Source organism: Strigops habroptila, chromosome 1 (genome assembly GCF_004027225.2).
Source record: "Strigops habroptila isolate Jane chromosome 1, bStrHab1.2.pri, whole genome shotgun sequence".
Lineage (NCBI taxonomy): Eukaryota > Metazoa > Chordata > Aves > Psittaciformes > Psittacidae > Strigops > Strigops habroptila.
In genome coordinates, this window is record NC_044277.2 from 1733776 (window position 1) to 1739775 (window position 6000).

Genomic DNA, 6000 nt, shown 5'->3' on the forward strand with positions numbered 1-6000 from the left:
GAGATGAATACCTTTGGTTTGAAGGGTATTTCTTTATGACAGGATTGTTGTCTTTCATTGTCTTTGTGTTAAATGCAAGGTCTTGGGATGTGCTTCTGACATGGACACGCTTGTAGCTGACTTCAGACCCCTTGCTTCCCATGGACACTGGAAGGCATCACATCAATAGATCTCCATGGCAAGGGCAAATGCTTCTTTTCTCCATCGTCCTGGGGGAAGGATGGGGAGAAACAGGGTAGAGCTTCTGGTAGCAGAGTATTTTCTGTGAAACCAGCAAAGAAGATTGTATGGGATTAGGAAGGGCAGGGAAACATCTGTCTTTGGTAGTACATGGGTGTGAGAGCTGTTGTGCAATGCTCTGCTGTTTTACCACAAGGCAGCTGGAGCCAGTCCAGAAGCAGTGACTGCACCTGAGCTCTAGACTTTTGGCAAAAGTTTGCCCTTCTCTGCCTCTATGTAAGAGAAAGAGCAGAAATGGTTGTTTTCTTGTTTGCTTTTAAATGTTCCCATTTAAACTTCGAATAGTCAAATTCTGATGTCATGTCTAACCTTCCTTTATTTTTCTAAAACTTGTTTCACATGTAGAGGAACAGAATAGGTCAGATGCATTCAGATTATCACATCTCAACTATTTGAAACTTTAGCCACACCTTCCTCTCTTTTTAATTACAATTGAATAGGTGTCAAAAAAACCACCTAGTTTCTGCCTGAGTGTCAGTATTTCTCTTCATCAGGGATTATAGTGACAGGACAAGAGGTAATGGGTTCAAACTTCAACAGGGGAAGTTAAGGTTGGGTATAAGGCAGAAGCTCTTCCCTGTGAGGGTGCTGGGGCGCTGGCACAGGGTGCCCAGAGAAGCTGTGGCTGCCCCATCCCTGGCAGTGTTCAAGGCCAGGTTGGACACAGGGGCTTGGAGCAACCTGCTCCAGTGGAAGGTGTCCCTGCCCGTGGCAGGGGGTTGGAACTGGATGATCTCAAGGTCCTTTCCAACCCAAACCAGTCTGTGATTCTATGATTCTATTTTGGGGAGGATGAAGGCCTTTCTGTTCACTACAGAAACATTGGGTACTACAAACAGAGATTACATCGTTTTCTCTTGAATTCGTTTGTGAGAGCAGACAAACATGTTATCCTTTCTACGTGATAAAAAGCAAGTTTAAAGGAATGCAACCAAATGCAGGTGCAGAGCAGAAGACACAACTAGTTTTGACAGAAGGCACCTGTGTGTGTGGCAGCCACCTAGGAATACAGGTGGGTCCCTGCAAATAACTCAATGTGTAGTGACCCCTGATGAAAACAAGTCCCCCTCCTGCCCATCACTCCATTTTCACTCACCTGCCCTGGGTGAAGTCCTCATTCCACAAATTCCCTCAAGGCAAGACTGAATCTTTAATGAAAATAACAAGAGAGGAAGGAGCAAAACATTTTCCTTTCCTGGCTCAGCTCCATACCTCTGTTGCAGGGGAGGTGTATAGAGGCAGTCAAACTACCCCAGCCATGGAGGGCCACCAGCAGAAAAGGATCCAGGGCTTGGTCATGGTGTCTCTAAGTGATTCACGTGGGGAAGCACAGGTGAACACATGCCTATGAAGGGAATATTTCAGCGTGGACGGCTGGGGTATACAAACTGTGGTACAGACACATAGCAAGAGGTGTTTGAATGAGCTGGTGACTTTATAAGGTGGTGGCACCATAATATGGGCTTGTGGAGGAGAAATCAGAGAAGCCATATCAGCAGGAGTTCAGGGCTGTGATAGGAGCATCAACAGAGTAGTCATGGGTGCAGCATCTGGTTTGCAAGGAGTCCTGTGATTTAGTTTAGAAAGGCATTAACAGAGCTCAAGGTAAGGTCAGAAATGAGCAAGGGAGGGAGCTTTCTGCCCCACAGAGCTGTCAAGTGGAAGGACTGGAGTGGAATTAGTGAAGATAGCATGGGATGAACCTTGCTTCATCAGCCTTGTCCAGCCAACCTTGTCCTGGGGTGAATACAGTTACTTGAGGGATGTTCTGCAATCAAAGGGCAGGTCTTTTGAGTGTTTTTAGTGACTGTCCAGTGGCTTAACAGCTGGAAGAGCAAAGATAACTGCAGGCTCTCTCTCTGGTCTATTTGGACAACAAAAAGCCTCATTGCACAACAACATGTGCATTATGCAGAGCAGGAATGTGACAGTGCAGGGTGGGTTGGTAGCAGGTAATCTTTCCCCAGCTATGTTACGCTGGTCGACTCTATTTGAGCTTATTTTTAGCCTAATCTCTCCCTAACCCCAATAAAGTCACAATCTGAGCATCTTTGGATGTCTTGGACCTGATAACATCTGTACAAGGCAGAGGTATGGAGACGCTGTGTAACTTGCCTCAGGCTGCAAGGGAATGTGGAACACAGCAAGGAACTGCTGGTCTTTAAATGTCAGCTCATCCAGCCTCTCTGTCCCAGATACTTTCTCCACTGTGATCAAGTGCTTTTAACCAGCTGCTGTGAATTAGGTTGAATTCAAGGAACCTAGGTGACATTTTTTGGGCCAGGTACCGGCACTCGGTATAACATCTACTGGACCACAGGAAACACTATATGCCTTAATCCTTAACCACAGAGATAATGAATACTACCTGTATTCATTACACTAGATGCTAATACTACCTGTAGAAAATACAGCACCGTAGCAATAATATAATCAATACTTTTCTTTAAGGGGGCTACAGCACCCCCCATATCAAGAGAGACTGAGAACATTGGGGCTGTTCAGTCTGGAGAAGTTGTGTGGAGACCTCAGAGCAGCTTCCAGTGTCTGAAGGGGGCTACAAGGATGCTGGGGAGGGATTCTCTTCATCAAGGACTGTAGCGATAGGACAAGGGGTGATGGGTTTTCCACCAAAAGGGGTGATGGGTTCAAACTGAAGTTCAGGTCAGATATAAGGACAGAGCCTTGGGCGACATGGTCAAGGGTGAGGTGTCCCTGCCCATGGCTAGATGATCTTAAGGTCCTTTCCAACCCAAACCATTCTGTGATTCTATGATTCTACAGCTCTGAACCTATGTCTATAGTGTTTCCTACCATAAAATTCATACTAAAGCAATTACTCCAGATCAGAGTTGCTTTAGTTTTCACATCTGTAAGAGAGAACCTCACTGGAGAACCATATGTTTACATTCAGTCCTTAATGCAACCACAGCCTTTGGAGAAGTGCAGTTGCTGCCCTTAAGAAAAAGGAACCACCCACTTTATTGTCCAGCTATTTATTATTTAAATAAATGAGCTTCACTTTGATCCTGAAGGAACAGGAATCTCTTGCATACATGATAGATTAAGTTGTTTAAAGACCCTGTCATCAATTTTAGGCATTTTGATAAGGGTGGAAAAGATAAAAGAACTGAGAAGACTGCTCAACCAGCAATGTCAAGCAGCAACTTGTTTGGGCAAAAAACCCCAGCCTTGTTCTTTAAAGAAATGATGTGCTTGTGTGTCACCCAGCAAACAGCTCTTGGGCCTTTTCCTCGGTACTGTGAGAGTAAATCAACCTTCAGCTTCAGATAGTGGTGTGGTGCCAGATCACCTGTACCAACAGAGCACGCTGCTGACAGAGGATGCAGACAACAGGAGGAGGGAACAAGCCCTGTTTATGTTTGTTAGGGGTTTACAAGGCAGGAGGGGAGGCCAGCCTTTCTATCAACGTGCAGTTGCAGCACTTGGGAAAACAGTCCTCTTCCTGGTCCTGCCCTGGCCCAGCCCAGGTACTGACCGTCAGGTGAGTCATTTATCCGCCACCTCCTAACCCTTCCCAGAATTGAGAGGGTTGTTTTTGAGGCTGGCTGTCAGTGACCTGGATGGAGAGCGCAGTTATGTGCTATTGCCAGTTCCATGACAGGTACCCATCAAGGAGCTGTGAGTTCCACAGGTTAGCGCCGTGTCCGCAGGGGCATCCTACCCTGTTCTTTGCTGTGTCTATCCCACTCGTGGCCTCTCCCAGTTGCACCTTCTATAAACTGTCTAATCCTGCTCACTTCCAGCACTGCATACAAAACTTCCAGATATATCCACAGAGAGGACATATCTCCAGATTAATCCAGAGGAAAATCACTCAGTGGTCCATCATGGACTACTTCCAGAATATGTACAAAGAAACTGGGAGGAAGAATCATCCCTTCAGCCTGTAAGGATTTAGACATCAGGTCTCAACCATGAGCATGGGAAAGTCCCCTCTTGGCTCCAGCAAGAAACTCCTAAACGCTGTGCTCCAACAAGTAGTCATCATTGCCACATGGGACCAATATAATGACACAGGCAAAAAGCCCCCATTCATGCTAAAGATTTTTGACACCTCTAATTTTCAGCAGAAAGGGCCATTGTAGCCCAATAGCTTGATGGGAAAGGCCACTGGATATGGACATGTCTGACTGCGTGGGATTTGTTTCAGAAAGTGGACACAGGGCAGTAGTGTGTCAAAGACCATTTTATAGTGCAAGAAGATGATCCTCTGCACCAGAGAGGTCATGGAGCTGGTCAGCCATGCAGAACACAGCCTGGCTGGGAGATGTATAGCTGGATGAGCTCCCTTTTCAGTGACTAAGACTCAGGAGATTGGCAAAAGCCACATTAAATCACTCCACATGTCCATATCCCCCTTCTGCCAATAACCATACTCGACTCATATGAGGAAGGTGGTTCATCCTGGACTTTACTTTGGGAAAACCCCTCCCCTGTTTCCTACAATTAGCAGCTTGTTAATGCTTTGCATCCCAAGGATTTATGTGTTCTTCTCTTTCACGATAACAAACAGTGCCATTATCTCCTGACATCCCATTGACATGATCCAAAATGTGATGCTGGTCCCACGGCTATGGGTCCCCAAGATGACACTGCAGTTCAAACAGTTCTTAGAGTACAAGTGAGGAAAATGGGGCTCTTGACCAACCACCCTCCTCTTTTAGTCCTCCACTCACTGCTGTCCTGATTTCACAGCTCCTTGACTTCATGGGTCTCGTCTCTCCCTCCCAGGGCTCTCCCAGGCCCATCTATACACTCTGATGGCACCAGCCTTGTCTTTTGTTGTGTGTTATGGGGAAGCACATGTGACACAGCGGCCTTATCCGAACATTTTGTACCTTGTTTTTCTGATCTCTTCACATGTGTGCTGCTTGCGCTTAAGCTGAGCTTAAACCACAACATACCTTTGCCAAACACTGTACAGGATCTCCCAATACAAGGTGGGAGCACCCAAATTTATGACCGTAAAATAAACTATGTGGAGAAGGCAAACTGTAATTTAGAAGCTATAAGTATATAGAGGGGCTATAACTGAATAGGAGAGATGTTGAAACTGTAGAGTCTGCCTTGCACACAGACACCTCATTGGTATCAGCATCTAAGAGGGCTTGAAATGGTTTTCCACATATTTGAAGCTTGCATGGTTGCCACATAAATTATAGCAGTAAAAGTGGTCAAAACACAATGATATCAGTGCCAGAGGTTGCACTAAACCTCTCCTTTATCAGATGTGAACCACATCTTCTACATGTGGCAAGTAGAGAAAGCCACTCTGGCTTCAGCAGGGAATCCCAGGAAAAGAAAAAGATCAGTGTGTGAAGAAGGGAAATTCCTATTATAAGGAAGAGAATAAAGGACTCTGTGGGTATTCTCATAACCCCAACAAATCTTCAGGAAACACCAATCTCACTCTACTCTTCAGCACTCATAAACCTGCCCTGAGAGCAGCTCAGAAGTCAGCCCCATGCCTTTCCCTAGTTCCCCTTCTCTTGTTTTGCTTCATCTTGTCCCCACATTTGACTCCTCCCCATCTCCCATCTGGGGTGGAATTGTGTGTGCCCATAGGTATGTGTGCCCATAGGTGTGTGCTCACCTCCACAATCAAGGTACCCAGATGGGAAAATGCAAGCTCTTATCTTTACTTTCTCCACTCTCCCATGTCTGAGAGACAACCCCACAGAACCTTTAAGATAAACACCTCTTCAGCTTGGTGACAGAACCTAGGCAGTGGCATTG